Below are 13,585 nucleotides of genomic sequence, written 5' to 3'. Positions count from 1 at the left end.
GAAACTTTTTTGCATGATAAATTATGTATGAAGCAATCTTCTCCAAACATGTGTATACACAGTGACAGGATTGTCTTTCTGTCAGTCCCCTGATATTTTGCAATCGAGTGAATATGTAGCAATAGCACAGCCATTCCTAGATGGTTGTGACAAAAACTTGAAAATCAGAGTCAGAGTTCAAACTTGAATCCTAACAGACCATCACTCCTGTCCTGTGTTTCCGCCATCTACTTTCTGTAAAAAGTTCTGGTTTTTAGGAAACTTTAAAAGTCTGCAAAATTAATTTATTAAACAAAAAAGATTATGTAGGCCTAGCATACTTTCTTATATTTCAGAAACTTGCTACATTTGATGTGTTTGTTACAGCGGCATGCTCTAGATTCTGATGCCATGTCTCATAGCTAATCGCGCGCTCTCTCTCTAGCACATGCTCTGTCTATCTCTCCATGCCGCCATCGGTGCCAGCAGCCCACCTCTTCAAAGAGAGATGCCCCCTGGGAAATCAAAATTTAATTCGCCGTAACGAATGGGATTTGACTAACACTGTCACATCCTCGTGTTTGTTCAATGGTCTGTTCTCGACTCAGAATCAGAGATTGAACAACTGGGTCTTGTCTTGATGCAGAAACAGATGAAGTTGAATATGTGTTGAATTATGTTGCTAAAATCAATGTGAATAAACTGATGGATGGATGGATGGATGGATGGATAGATGGATAGATAGATAGATAGATAGATAGATGGATAGATAGATAGATAGATAGATAGATAGATAGATAGATAGATAGATAGATAGATAGATAGATAGATAGATAGATAGATAGATAGATAGATAGATAGATAGATAGATAGATAGATAGATAGATAGATCCAATAAGGTCGCAAGTGGGAAAATTTAACGAAATTCCAATGAAGTACTAGCAAGTTGTACCTAATAAAGTGGCCGGAGATTGTTGATCGTGTAGGAAAACTGGCATAGATTTCAAACTCCCTGTGCAGTCACACAACGGACATCTGTTTGAGAAGCCTGTGGAGATGTTTTGACATGGATTCCCTCCTTCTCTCCCTGACTACTGAAAACATGCTGTGCAAAATCCCTCAGAATTAAGATAAATCGAAACAAACCGCAGGGTTTCAGCTGAGAACAGAAGAACGGATTCAACCATCCTCAAATGGTTAATAAACTGGCAACTGTTGTATAATCATCCATACCCAGCTGGATTATTCTACTAGTCTGACACAGTTGATTAGTCAACTACACAGGAATGTAGCGAAACTGATTAAAGATTAAATAGTAATAATGTAAGATAAACAAGGGCTGTTGTTCAAGGCCTGTTATCTATGAAATTCTTTCCACATTTGGTCTAAATCTTTTCTGTTCAAAAACCGAAGGGAATGGGAGAGATTTACCATTGGGAATGCAACACAAAATCTCTATGAAGCAAGCAATCTTTCTTGCTCTTTCTTTCCTTTTTTCTAGAAATAAATCACAGGATCATTCCCTTTTGCTTTCCTTAAAGAAAATACCTTTCTTTTTTCTATTTTGACTGAAAATGTTCTTTGAAAAAGCCAAACGCTCTTCATCCATATTCATGACAAAGGCATGTGTAATTTCATGGCTGGGTGACTTGTGTTTATAAACATCTCATCTGAATGCTGATCAACTCGACATTCGACTCCAAGAAATCCTGCATGTCTTGATGAAGCTGATGATGTTAATCACTTTCTGATTTTTCATTCAGGTCTACTCTCTAATTTGTCATCAGGCAGCCTACTCGTTGCAAATGTTACCTGGGCCCTTGATGAAATGTCAAAACAGGACACCAGCAGAGATGACTGCATAAATCTCATTAAAGCGACCTGTGTTTCTGCTCCTGAAATTGTATAACCACAATCCATTTTTTTTTTCCAAACAGTCATTATTCAAAGCATGCTACACTTCAGGTTGACTTTTCAGTACCATTTCCTGACCAAAACCACTAACTCCAACATTCTCTTTTAGCTTTTAAAAGTTTTGTGTGTGTGTGTGTGTGTGTGTGTGTGTGTGTGTGTGTGTGTGTGTGTGTGTGTGTGTGTGTGTGTGTGTGTGTGTGTGTGTGTGTGTGTGTGTGTGTGTGTGTGTGTGTGTGTGTGTGTGTGTGCTATTTGAGTGTTTTATTTATCCCTCATTCATTGTTCCTAATGAGTCTCTTGACAGGCTTTTACAGATCTCAGCTGGGAGACACTTGTCTGGGGGCTGAATACAGTGGACAAGTTCCTTTTCAATCTTTGCTAAATTTATGTATTTATTATTCTAAAACTACAGCAGGTGGCATGGTGGCTCAGTGGTTAGCACTGTCAAGAAGGTTTTTGGTTTGGTAGTCCCAGCTGGGTCAGTTGGCAATTCTGTGTGGAGTTTGCATGTTCTCCTTGTGTTGGCATGGGTTTCATCCCAGTGCTCCAGTTACCACAACAGTCCAAAGAGATGCCCTATAAGAGAATTGGATTTAATAAATTGGCCGAAGTGTATGAGTGCATATGTGAATGTGAGAGTGTATAGGTGTTTCTCAGTACTGGGTTGCAGCTAGAAGGTCATCCACTGCATAAAACATATGCTGAAGTAGTTAGCGGTTTGTTCCACAGTGGCGACCCTGATAAATAAGGATTAAAGTTGAAGAAAAATTAATGAATGAATGAAAAACTACAGCATGTTACAATATGGTAAAACTGCGAAAACAAAGTAGATATGTTGATTTAGTGTTGAAGGTATATTTGAATTCATTCATTCATTCATTTAATCATTTTCTTGTCGGTTTAGGCCCTTTATTAATTCGGGGGTCGCCACAGCAGAATGAACCGCCAACTTATCCAGCAAGTTTTTTACACAGCGGACGCCCTTCCAGCATCCCATCTCTGGGAAACAATCACACACACATAACATCCACACACACACATACACTATGTGTGGTCAGTTTAGCCTACCCAATTCACCTGTACTGCATGTCTTTGGAGTGTGGGGGAAACCGGAGCACCCGGAGAAACCCCATGCGAACACAGGAAAAACATGCAAACTCCACACAGAAACACCGACTGAGTTGAGGCTCGAACCAGCGACCCAGCGTCCTTCTTGCTGTGAGGCGACAGCACTATCTACTGCGTCGCCGTATATTTGACTTCTCTCTATTAATTTATTGTCAGTGTTTTAGAAATAACTATGTGCATATATTTCCTTATTGAGTTACAAATCATTCATTCATGTTCTTTTCGGCTTATACCGATTATTAATCAGGGGTGGCCACATCGGAATGAACCGCCATCCATCACTGGGAAACATCCATGCACTCTCATTCACACACATCCAATATAGACAATTTAGCCTACCCAATTCACCTATAGTGCATGTCTTTGGACTTCTAGGGGAAATCAAAGCCAGATACAAATCATTTGTATTTAAATATTGGAATGTGAATGAATGACCAACATGCAGTTTTCAGTTTTTAGCTCAGTGTCAGAGAAACAACATACTGTGAGGGGAAAAAAATATTTTAAGAACCATTTAATGAAAATGGTACTTCTGTATTTCATAGTACTCAATTCCTGGAGGGCCGCAGCTCTGCACAGTTAGATAGACTCAGCACTAACCCTAATTAAACACTGCTGATCCAAACAATCACGGTGTTCAAGACTCTGATAGATCAGCTGAGTTTGAGATCCATATTCTATATCAGTGGTTCTCAAAGTAGTCGCAGGATAATGACAGGAGGTCGCTTGGTGATTTCCAAAAGCCAAATAAATTTTATTAAACTATTAGAATTACCATATTTTAAACATAACCTGCAGAAAATAAAAATAGTGGTTAATAATAGTAAAAAAAACAACAACATGCAAATTAAAAGTCATCAGCCTTTACTTTTTTTCATAGGATTGGTGTGTTTACGTTAAATTAACAACACAGCACTAGCATCAGCTGCTTGATTTTATAGCACCAGGTTAAACTTTTTAACACTTTTATAGCAATCAAATACATTTAAATTAAATACAGGCCACAACTGAACACTGAAAATGATCTCTGAGTGGTGGTTTCTGAAATTAAACCAAGAATGAAAACATTGTATCCACGAGTCTCTTTAGCTGAGGTCAATATTAAATTAAATAAATGAATAACTAGAAAAATTGTATGGTTGTTAGACTGTTGCACTTTTTTGTGTTGTAAATATGCTTGTGTTTATATACAGTAGGTCTGTTGTTGTGTGCGCAACATTTGTATATTTATAACCACCTCAGAGGAATTTGGAGGTTGCAAGTCACGGGCACTGTTATTTTAGAGATCGCAGCTGAAAAGTTTATATCATTGCTGCAAAAGCCTTTTTCTCTGAAGATTCATTTGCATGAAATGTGAGATCAGATCCATAAAAAGAAATCAAGTAGCACTTTCAGATCCTTTGCATTGGTCAAAAGTCAAGATTAGGAAATATCAAACCACTAAATTCCATGACTGACCAATCACAGTCCAATATTCCAGAGAGCAGTGCAATAAATGGCAATAATTATACTTTCTTTTAAAGTATTTCTTTCGAAAATATTTTTAAGAGAGAGACCACTGACAGATAGCAGAAAATGAAAGAAATGTGGTCATATAGATCACCTTGTGCCATCTTCTCTTTATATTCATGGCATGATGGAGTGTGCCAAAGAACTGAGGATATATGCGCATCTGGAAGTGAATAGTTCAGAGGTTTTCCAGAAAACATTCCTGTGTGCTGTCACTGTGAGACAGTAAAGAAAAGGTAAAGGTTATAAATGTTTCAAGGGGCAGTACACAAGCAGACACACTATATAAAGGTCTACATAAAGCAAGAAAATGATCTGACATTCACACCATTAGTCAACAAGATGCAGTTATTACAGATTAAATAGATTTATTTTGGAAGTTAATAATAAACAGCATAGGCTCATTCTGAAAATGTAGACCTATGTTTCTGGAGATAGCGAATTATGTAGCCAGAAGTACATATGGCTGCATTTCGTTTTTAAAATGAATGCTATGTATTTAAATAATTAACATATTTAAATAAGTGTATCGCTCGCGTGCATACAGCCCGCTTACCTTAGTAACAGATGATGGAAACGAGGCGTAAGGAACAGGTCTATCAAATGCCTGCAAGTTCCATCATAGGTAGAGAACAACATTCAATATTCTTTTTTTTTGTCACGGAGTCCAGCGAAAAGCAGCACATTCAGTCACATATGCTATACATTTTAAGGAGGAGTGTAAATACTGCAGTTATGACATAGTTAAATGTGTTCAGATTAAGAAAAAACCTGACAAAAAATCCATTGATCACGTTAAAATGACAATTAATATGTATATATTTTTTACATGTTTTTTTCACATTTCTGAGAGCAGGAAAGAGACAGGCTGCACTGGTGAGCAGTATCTTCATAATATCGTTAAACCAAAATTAATGATCAACAAATTATTGTCTTTACAATTAAAAGCATTATCTACACACAATATGCATTCTCAATTAGAAAAATACCACAAACTATAAAATACTACTCATAAAAATACTTAAATAACAGACAAATCCAAATGCCCAACACAAGCAGGCTGCATTCCAGACCAACTCAGCTCGATGACGTATGTCTCCGTCATCGCTTATAGTCCCATTTAGCAACTTGATAGCAACCGTCTTTTTAAAGAAACGTAACTGATTTAAAAAATCAAGAATGTACTGCAACTGATGTGTTTTATGTCGTAGAATAAAATATGAAAGTCTCTTGAGTTTGTGCTAGCCACAAACCTTATTTAAGCAATTCAAATTAATTTTAAAAACCCATTGACTTTGGGACGAGGGAACCGGAACTGCTAAAATGCTAACTAGCTTTTGGGTTTTTGCATCCAAATTGACATCATAGTTCCTCCACTCTATTGGTTGGGTTTAGGAAGGAGGAGGGTGGGTCAGTCGATCAGTCAGTCAGTCAGTCGACAATGGCCTGGATTTATGCAAAAACAACAGGCGCAAATGGCACTCCCGAGAGAGAAGCGTACACAGGCAATGCAGTGGCGCAGTAGGTAGTGCTGTCACCTCACAGCAAGAAGGTTTGCTGGTTCGAACCTCGGCTCAGTTGACGTTTATTTGTGGAGTTTGCATGTTCTCCCTGCATTCGCGTGGGTTTCCTCCGGGTGCTCCGGTTTTCCCACAATCCAAAGACATGCGGTACAGGTGAATTGGGTAGGCTAAATTGTCCCTAGTGTATGAGTGCATGTGTGTGTGTGTGGATGTTTCCCAAAGATGGGTTGCGGCTGGAAGAGCATCCGCTGCGTAAAGGGCATCCGCGCTGGATAAGTTGGCGGTTCATTCCGCTGTGGCGACCCTGGATTAATAAAGGGACTAAGCCGACAAGAAAATGAATGAAAAGCGTACACAGCGGCCTCTGGTGGATTTGTGAAAACAGAAACTGCAAACAAACAGCTCCTGGGAGAAATATGGTGCACGGTAAAAATGTATATTGAAGTACGTTTTCAGAATGAGCCTGGGTTGATAATAAATACTCATTAATCAAGAATGCATTCATCCTACATTTATTTTCATGGCCCTACAAAAAAAGGGGAATGAAAGTTTTTTGATAAATATTCTTTTTCATATTTTATATTCATGTTTTAAAATTAGAATTCAAACATTTTACGTCATTTCATGAATATTACATTCTGTGAAAATGTTAGTTATATTTGATCCAGCTTTTATAAGGTCTCGAAGCCTAATTGACTTTGTAGGCCTTTTTAAGCCAGGTGATGACAAATCCAGAGCTTAATGAATACTGTTAGTCTGAGTCCCTCTGGGTGTTGTGGATACACTCAATCACCATGAGCTCTTCTGAAGGCCTGGCAGAGGATGAGAAAAACAAGCTCATACAAAGCAGAGGAAGCCCATGTATATGCATCCTGCTTGCAATTTTCAAGGTTCTTAAAGTAATTGAAGAAATGCACTTTAGAAGCTGAAGTCACTGCAAGTACACTTATCGAGAACAAAACTATGTAATCTCTTCATCAATGCAAAAGACATGCAGGAGGATTAAGGGGGTTATGAAACGGAAAAGCATGTAGAAAGCCAAATGGTAGTTATTAGGAGTAGCGGAAAGTTGGTTGTGTTGTAACATCCTGTGGTGGAAGATATGAGGAGAGGAAGGAATGAATGCATACTCAGGCAATATATTCAGGAAGTACTGATAAGACAAAAATCCAAAACAGTTGAAGCACAAAATACTTCTCAAAAAGGATGAGTGGGAAAGTGACCTTGTTATTGTGAATCTATTGATATAGATTAGATTTTAATGTATGCTTCACACAGGTGTGTTGGCCTAACAAACCACCTGTAGAAAATGCTCCTTTTGTTCTCTATTTGCACCAGACACTTTCCTACAAACACTTTATACAATGAAAAAATAACTTAGACTTGTCATGGCATATATATAGCTGCTCTCTGGAGATTTGAAGTGCTTCTTTTATCTTCATTTGAAAGTCGCTTTGGTTAAAAGCATTTGCTAAATGAATATATTTAAATGTAAATGAATGATGATTGCATTAAGATTTCCTAAAAAGAAACAGTAGACAGAGCAGAAATGCTGCAGTGTAAAGTACACATTGGAGGCTATGTTTTGATGGGTCTGCTAAATGGATGCTGATAATTGTTTGCACATGCTAAATTTTGTTATGTTAATATAGTTTATAATTGAATAGTATATTGAAATGGCGAAACGGTGGCTCAGTGGTTAGCACTGGTTTGAGCCCCGGCAGGGTCAGTTTGTATTGCTATGTAGAGTTTGTTTTCCTCGTGTTGGCGTGAGTTTCCTCCAGGTGCTCTGGTTTCCCCCACAGTCCAAAGACATGTGCAATAGGTGAATTGAATAAGTTAAATTGTCCTTAGTTTATGTGTGTGAATGCAAGAATGCATAGGTGTTTCCCAGTGCTGAGTTGCAGCTGGAAGGGCATTTACTGCGTAAAACATATGCTAGCTTAATGTTCACAATGCAAAAACAATTATATCCACTTATTTTGTAAACAAAGCAGTTCTCTCAAATAATGCTAAAAGACATAAAATATTACTTTACACACTGTATTTTAAATAAATGTGAACATTTTAATATTAGTCAGTAATATTACTGAAATTAATTAAAAAACTGAATAAATATAAATTTACACACTTTTACACAAGTAAATAAATAGACTCAATGATGGGCTAAAGATCTGCGGAGTTCTGCGGATTTCTGTGCGCGGCAGACACATGCACAGTCTAGCAAGACACATGAACACATATATTTCTATAATTATAATACAAAATTGTTCAAAATTAAAAACGTCAAAAAAGCTCTTTGTTAAAAAAAATTTTAACAATAAAAATGGTCGGAGCCCAAGTCGTTATAATGCAAATTCAAAGCACAGTTGGTCAATAGTATCTGGATGCAGTAGTATGATGCAAGCTGCGTCATTCAGCGATGCAATGTCAGACACAATGCACTTAAATGGTGTGAGTGACGTCACGTTGAGGGGTAGGGTTAGTTGAGCCCATTAAAAAGCATTGGATACAGCTCAGATTGTAGTGCACCAGGTCACATTCAGACCCCTCTCAATTGGTAGGCTCTATTTCTTGTTTGCAGAGTTATTATGCATGCTGATGTATCACCTCTTTTGCTACAGGTGTAAATGATGATAATAACCTTTGCTTATCAATATTCAGCTCTTCATGCGTGTTAACGGTGGATTTGCAACAATGACTGAAGCCTGGATCACCCTACAGTCTATTTGCAAGCCCTTTTGAAGGGGTATTTACATTTGATAGTTAAGCACTAAACTGGACACAGGCATTTTTGGTCATCCTGACACAATGTTTTGCTACAGAAATCATGGGTAAGCTTTTTTGCATGTTTGTATTTCATTTTCATTTTGAGAGAGGAACTATGAAATTATCCGTCTGATGTAGCAAAAATATAAAACCAAAACCATCTATCATCTTTAAGAGCTAATAGCTGTTGTTTATGTATTTGGATTTATAGTCTCACATTCATTTTCCACAGTCTATTTTAGTACGAATGCCAGCTGTAAGATGTCTGATTTCCCACAATGCAATGTCCATGTTTGGGAAATATATGAAGAGTATTTTGAGATGCAAGGAGTGTTGAAGAGTTGAAAGGTTACTGAAATGTCTCCGTTCTAGAGAACAATAACCCTTCTGACTTTGACTGTCAGTTCATGCTGAGATTCAGGTTGAGAATTTATTCCTCTCTCTCTTGTCTCCATTTCTATTCCCTTCCCATCTCTTTTTAAAAACACTTGTTTACCATCCCACCGCCCTCATTTCTCTTACCAAACCTCACACCCACCACCTCATTAGTCTTGTCTTCTTTTCCATTCTCTCTTCATTCTTGTGGCGCTGTCCTCAGATCAGACGTGGCGTTCGTTTCCCCACAGACTCCAGTCATCATGACTGTTTCCCCTTGGCTGCAGTTTTCCATCAAACCAAGGGGCCAGGAGGCCAAATGCTCATCTCAAACCAAAATCACTTTTTCCTGTCCGCACAAAACGCCACCACTGTGGAGGAGAGATGAGACAATGACCCTCTGCATGGGTCAAAAATTCACACAGCGCTTCATCATTTCACAATGCTGTGCGTTGTTCAGAGTCTTTCTTTTAATGCTCAAGTCAGCTTTATTGACCTCACAATACTGAACTATTTCAATGTGGAACCACGAGACTGGGTATTGGGTTTGTATTTTACATTAAATTAAATGCTTGATTATTGCTTTCCGAGCACAGTAACCCTATACTGTTGAAAATATTATGCATGTATGCATTGCCATTTTATATCCTGCAACTTGAACAAAGTTATGAATGAATGTTTTTTGTTGTTGTACAAGTCCACAGCAATGAACAACATCATTATCTTAAGCAGTATGTTAAACTTGTCACACACACACACACACACACACACACACACACACACACACACACACACACACACAGTAGTTCTATCTGGTTTTATATTGCAACTATGCAGTTTATTTATAAGGATAGTGCCTATTTTTAAATAGAATTTCTGAGACAGCATGTCGGCGGCCATTAGCCTGTCTTTAAGCAAAGATAGTAGACAATGTTCAACCATAAAATGGCGACAGAGCGCATAATAAGCTCTAAGAGAAATACAGCATCATTTTTTTAACTACAGCTGATTAAAGCATGATTAAACAGGTAAATTACTTTCTAAGTCATTCTCTCTGTTTTGCATGTTGTAGTGCTGTATTCATACCATAGTAATATTGTGATCTCCCGGGTTGCAACAGAGAAATAGCCTACTGGGAAATCTCTGTAGACTTAAGGCATTTCATGCCGTTCAACCTTATAATCTTGAAATGTGAGAAAAATTACCTGTTTCATCATCATTTTAGACATTAAGCTATAGAATCATTCAAACACTAGCTCTAAAGTGACGTTAGCGAATAAGCAACGGTTTCTGCTGTTCTGACATCAGCTGCAGATGTGAAGGAATGGTGGAAGAAAGTATTCCTCTTAAAAAAGGGTTTTGAGACTCTTCATGTTTGATTTTCTTTTTATATACAGCATTATGTAATTGAACTGTTGTATAAATGCAATCTTACACACGTAGTAGTGCGATGTGGCTGTACTGTATATATCGGCACTGGTGGGAGGCGTGCGTTGGCACGAGGCCGCCAGTGACAATATACACTACATTGCATTGCACTGCTGTGAGTGTGAACTGTATATTTATTACTGTTCATTTTGTTTTAATGTATAAAATAATATTTTAATGATGTTTTAGTGGGAGACCCTGTGGTTCAGTGGTTAGCACTGTCAACTCGCAGGAAGAAGGTCGCTGGTTGGAGACCCAGCTGGATCAGTTGGCATTTCTGTGTGGAGTTTGCATGTCCTCCCCGTGTTTACATGGGTTTTCTCCGGGTGCTCCGGTTTTCCCCAGACCAGACATGCGCTACAGGTGAATTAAACAAACTAAATTGGCTGTGTGTGCATGTGAGAGTGTATGGGTGTTTCCCAGTAATGGATTGCAGCTGGAAGGGAATTTTTGGCATTTCATTCCACTGTGGTGACCCCTGAAGTATAAAGAGACTAAGCCAAAGGAAAATGAATGAATGATGTTTTACTTTATCTTTTACTTCATTTTTAATGTATTTAATGGTAAATTCTGGGAAACAAATCTTTTTCTAATGAAAAAAAAATTGTAATGGGCATTTAAAAATCTTTTTTTTAATCTGTATTTAGCTTATACCAACTTTTGTTGCTTTTTCTTATCAACTTCAAATTGACAATCAAATTCTAATACTTTGACTGGTCACATGGTTCTGATTTGAATAAATGCATGTTTTAGTTGATAAGTGAAAGGCTGCTTCCCTTTCTAACATCACAAATTGCAGTGGAGAATACAGTTTGCTATTTTCTTTTAATCTAACATGAAACAAACTTGGACATGTGTAAGACATTCAAGATCTGTTCAATCAAAACCTCTTTGATAATTTTCTTCCCACAGGAAAAAAACTCGATCTCATGGCTTCTGTTTAGTTTTTCCTTTTCTTTCCTTTTGCTCTCTGTTTGTTAAAACAAACTTTTTTGTTTTTATTTTTGAATAACTTCATCTTTTATGCTCTGAAAAATAATTTCACAAAGCTTGTGATCACAAATCTCATTTAGATTTCCGCTTTGGTGTTTGTTTTTGAGTGATATTAAACATAACACTGTTATAATATTTGTGTTGCAGTATTTCCCAGACTACTAAGCTTTTGCTCATCTACAAAAAAACTCTTATATCTAGTAGTGAAAAAGATTTACAAAAAAAAAAAAAGATCTTGAAAATGATAAACCGTCATATCTGAACTGTGGATCGTCAGTACGACTTAACATGAGGTCAAAATCACTTCTCTTTGGCCTCATTTCCCCTTTGACTGTATTGCAACAGTCATGTCCAGTCAGAGAATGAGCCCTCTCAGCATAACTCAGAGTATGTGTAATGGAAACCAAATGACTCAACAGCTTTTAGTCAGTGTCCATATTTCATTTGGCCAAGTGAAAAATTAAGTTATACTGCTGATGTGAGAGAAAGTGCACTGCCCATTGTGAGCACAATTTTGGTTTCATCTTTCATTTCCGAAAGCTTCAGAGCAAAATTGTAGCCTAAAAACCTTTATTAATAATTAAATATTATTTGATAAAATATTAACTGGATTTATTTAAATACATGCCATTGTAATGTCTTTATTTTGAACTGAGAAAAACAACTTTATATAAATGTCAGTTCAAAAGTTCACTGTGAAAAAAAGCCTACTCGGTGGATTTCAAGAGCTTTTTTCACCCAGGGCAAATCAATCAAATGTGCACAAACAGGTGCAGCTTTTCCCCTTGGTGATTAATAAAACATGGCTCTTAGTTATATCTGCTAACACATTCACACTTCCACACTGACTCGCCCCGAGGTATTGAGAGCATTGTGCATCAATGTCACTCCTGTTGAGCAAATCATGACAGGTAACGGCAGCGTCCTGAGAGACTCCATAATTCCTTGTAAGCCTGTTAAAACTGAGGAAAAACTGCAGAAGCGATGTACACTGGAGAAAGTGCACGTCTGAAGTGAATTAATGACCGCCAGAAATGACTGCAGGTCCACCTAGTGGTCAAAAGTGTAAGCGATTGAATTTTTGATACTTTGATTTGATACACTCTTTTGCGTGTATTGCTGCGTAAACATACTACAGCTCATAAATTTAGGGTTAAAAAAATTTGCATAAAAATGAATACTTCCGTTTAACAAGAAAGTCACAGCAAACAGAAGTACCTGTAATATTACATATGGCTACAGTAAGTCCAACTGTAGCCATGTTACAGATATTTCCGTTTTAAATGCTTTCGACGTTGACAATAGCCTCATCTTTTGAGCACGTGGCACTTAACTGTATATGCACATAATATGAGATCTTGGATCTATGGTTGTGGTTCGTGGAAAGGGATTTTGGTAAATATTTTATACATTTAAATTCTTACATTTCTAACACAAAACTAAAGTATGATTCTAGAACACTCGTACAATTATTATTGAACTGATAGGATTTTTGTGTGCATTTTTAGAGCCAATTAGGTCCTCTTTATTAGATATCGTTCACATCTTGGTAGAATAGGCCTAACTACTACGCAACACTGTTAGCCTTTTTTTCTGGTCTGGGAAAGTGCCCTTTTAATAGTCATGTATTTTTCTTCTTTAACTTTTGAAAGGCATTCATTTATTTTATTTTCGGCTTAGTCCCTTTAATCAGGGGTCACCACAGCGAACTGCCTGAATTAAACATATTATCATTGTTATTATTATTGGAAAATTAATATACTGTATAACATTCATTTACAGTAAAACTAATATACAGAAATTAAAATTCATTCATTTTCCTTCGGCTTAGTCCCTTTTTTCATCAGGGGTCACCACAGCAGATTGAACCGCCAACTTATCCAGCATATGTTTTACACAGCGGATGCCCTTCCAGCTGCAACCCAGTACTGGGAAACATCCATACACCCTCATTTACATACATACAC

General features: G+C 37.3%; 1 long non-coding RNA gene across 1 annotated transcript; it reads left to right on the top strand.

The window, feature by feature from the left end:
• The first annotated feature begins 8,576 nt into the window (after positions 1–8,576).
• LOC141378557 (uncharacterized) lies at positions 8,577–11,836 on the top strand. Its single transcript, XR_015513351.1, has 3 exons — positions 8,577–8,613; positions 8,718–8,887; positions 9,372–11,836. It is a non-coding gene; the product is annotated as an uncharacterized LOC141378557 (long non-coding RNA).
• Positions 11,837–13,585: the final 1,749 nt, after the last annotated feature.

Source organism: Danio rerio, chromosome 17 (assembly GCF_052040795.2).
Source record: "Danio rerio strain M-AB ecotype USA chromosome 17, GRCz13ab, whole genome shotgun sequence".
NCBI classification, from domain to species: Eukaryota; Metazoa; Chordata; class Actinopteri; order Cypriniformes; family Danionidae; genus Danio; species Danio rerio.
This window is presented reverse-complemented; position numbering and strand designations above follow the sequence as displayed.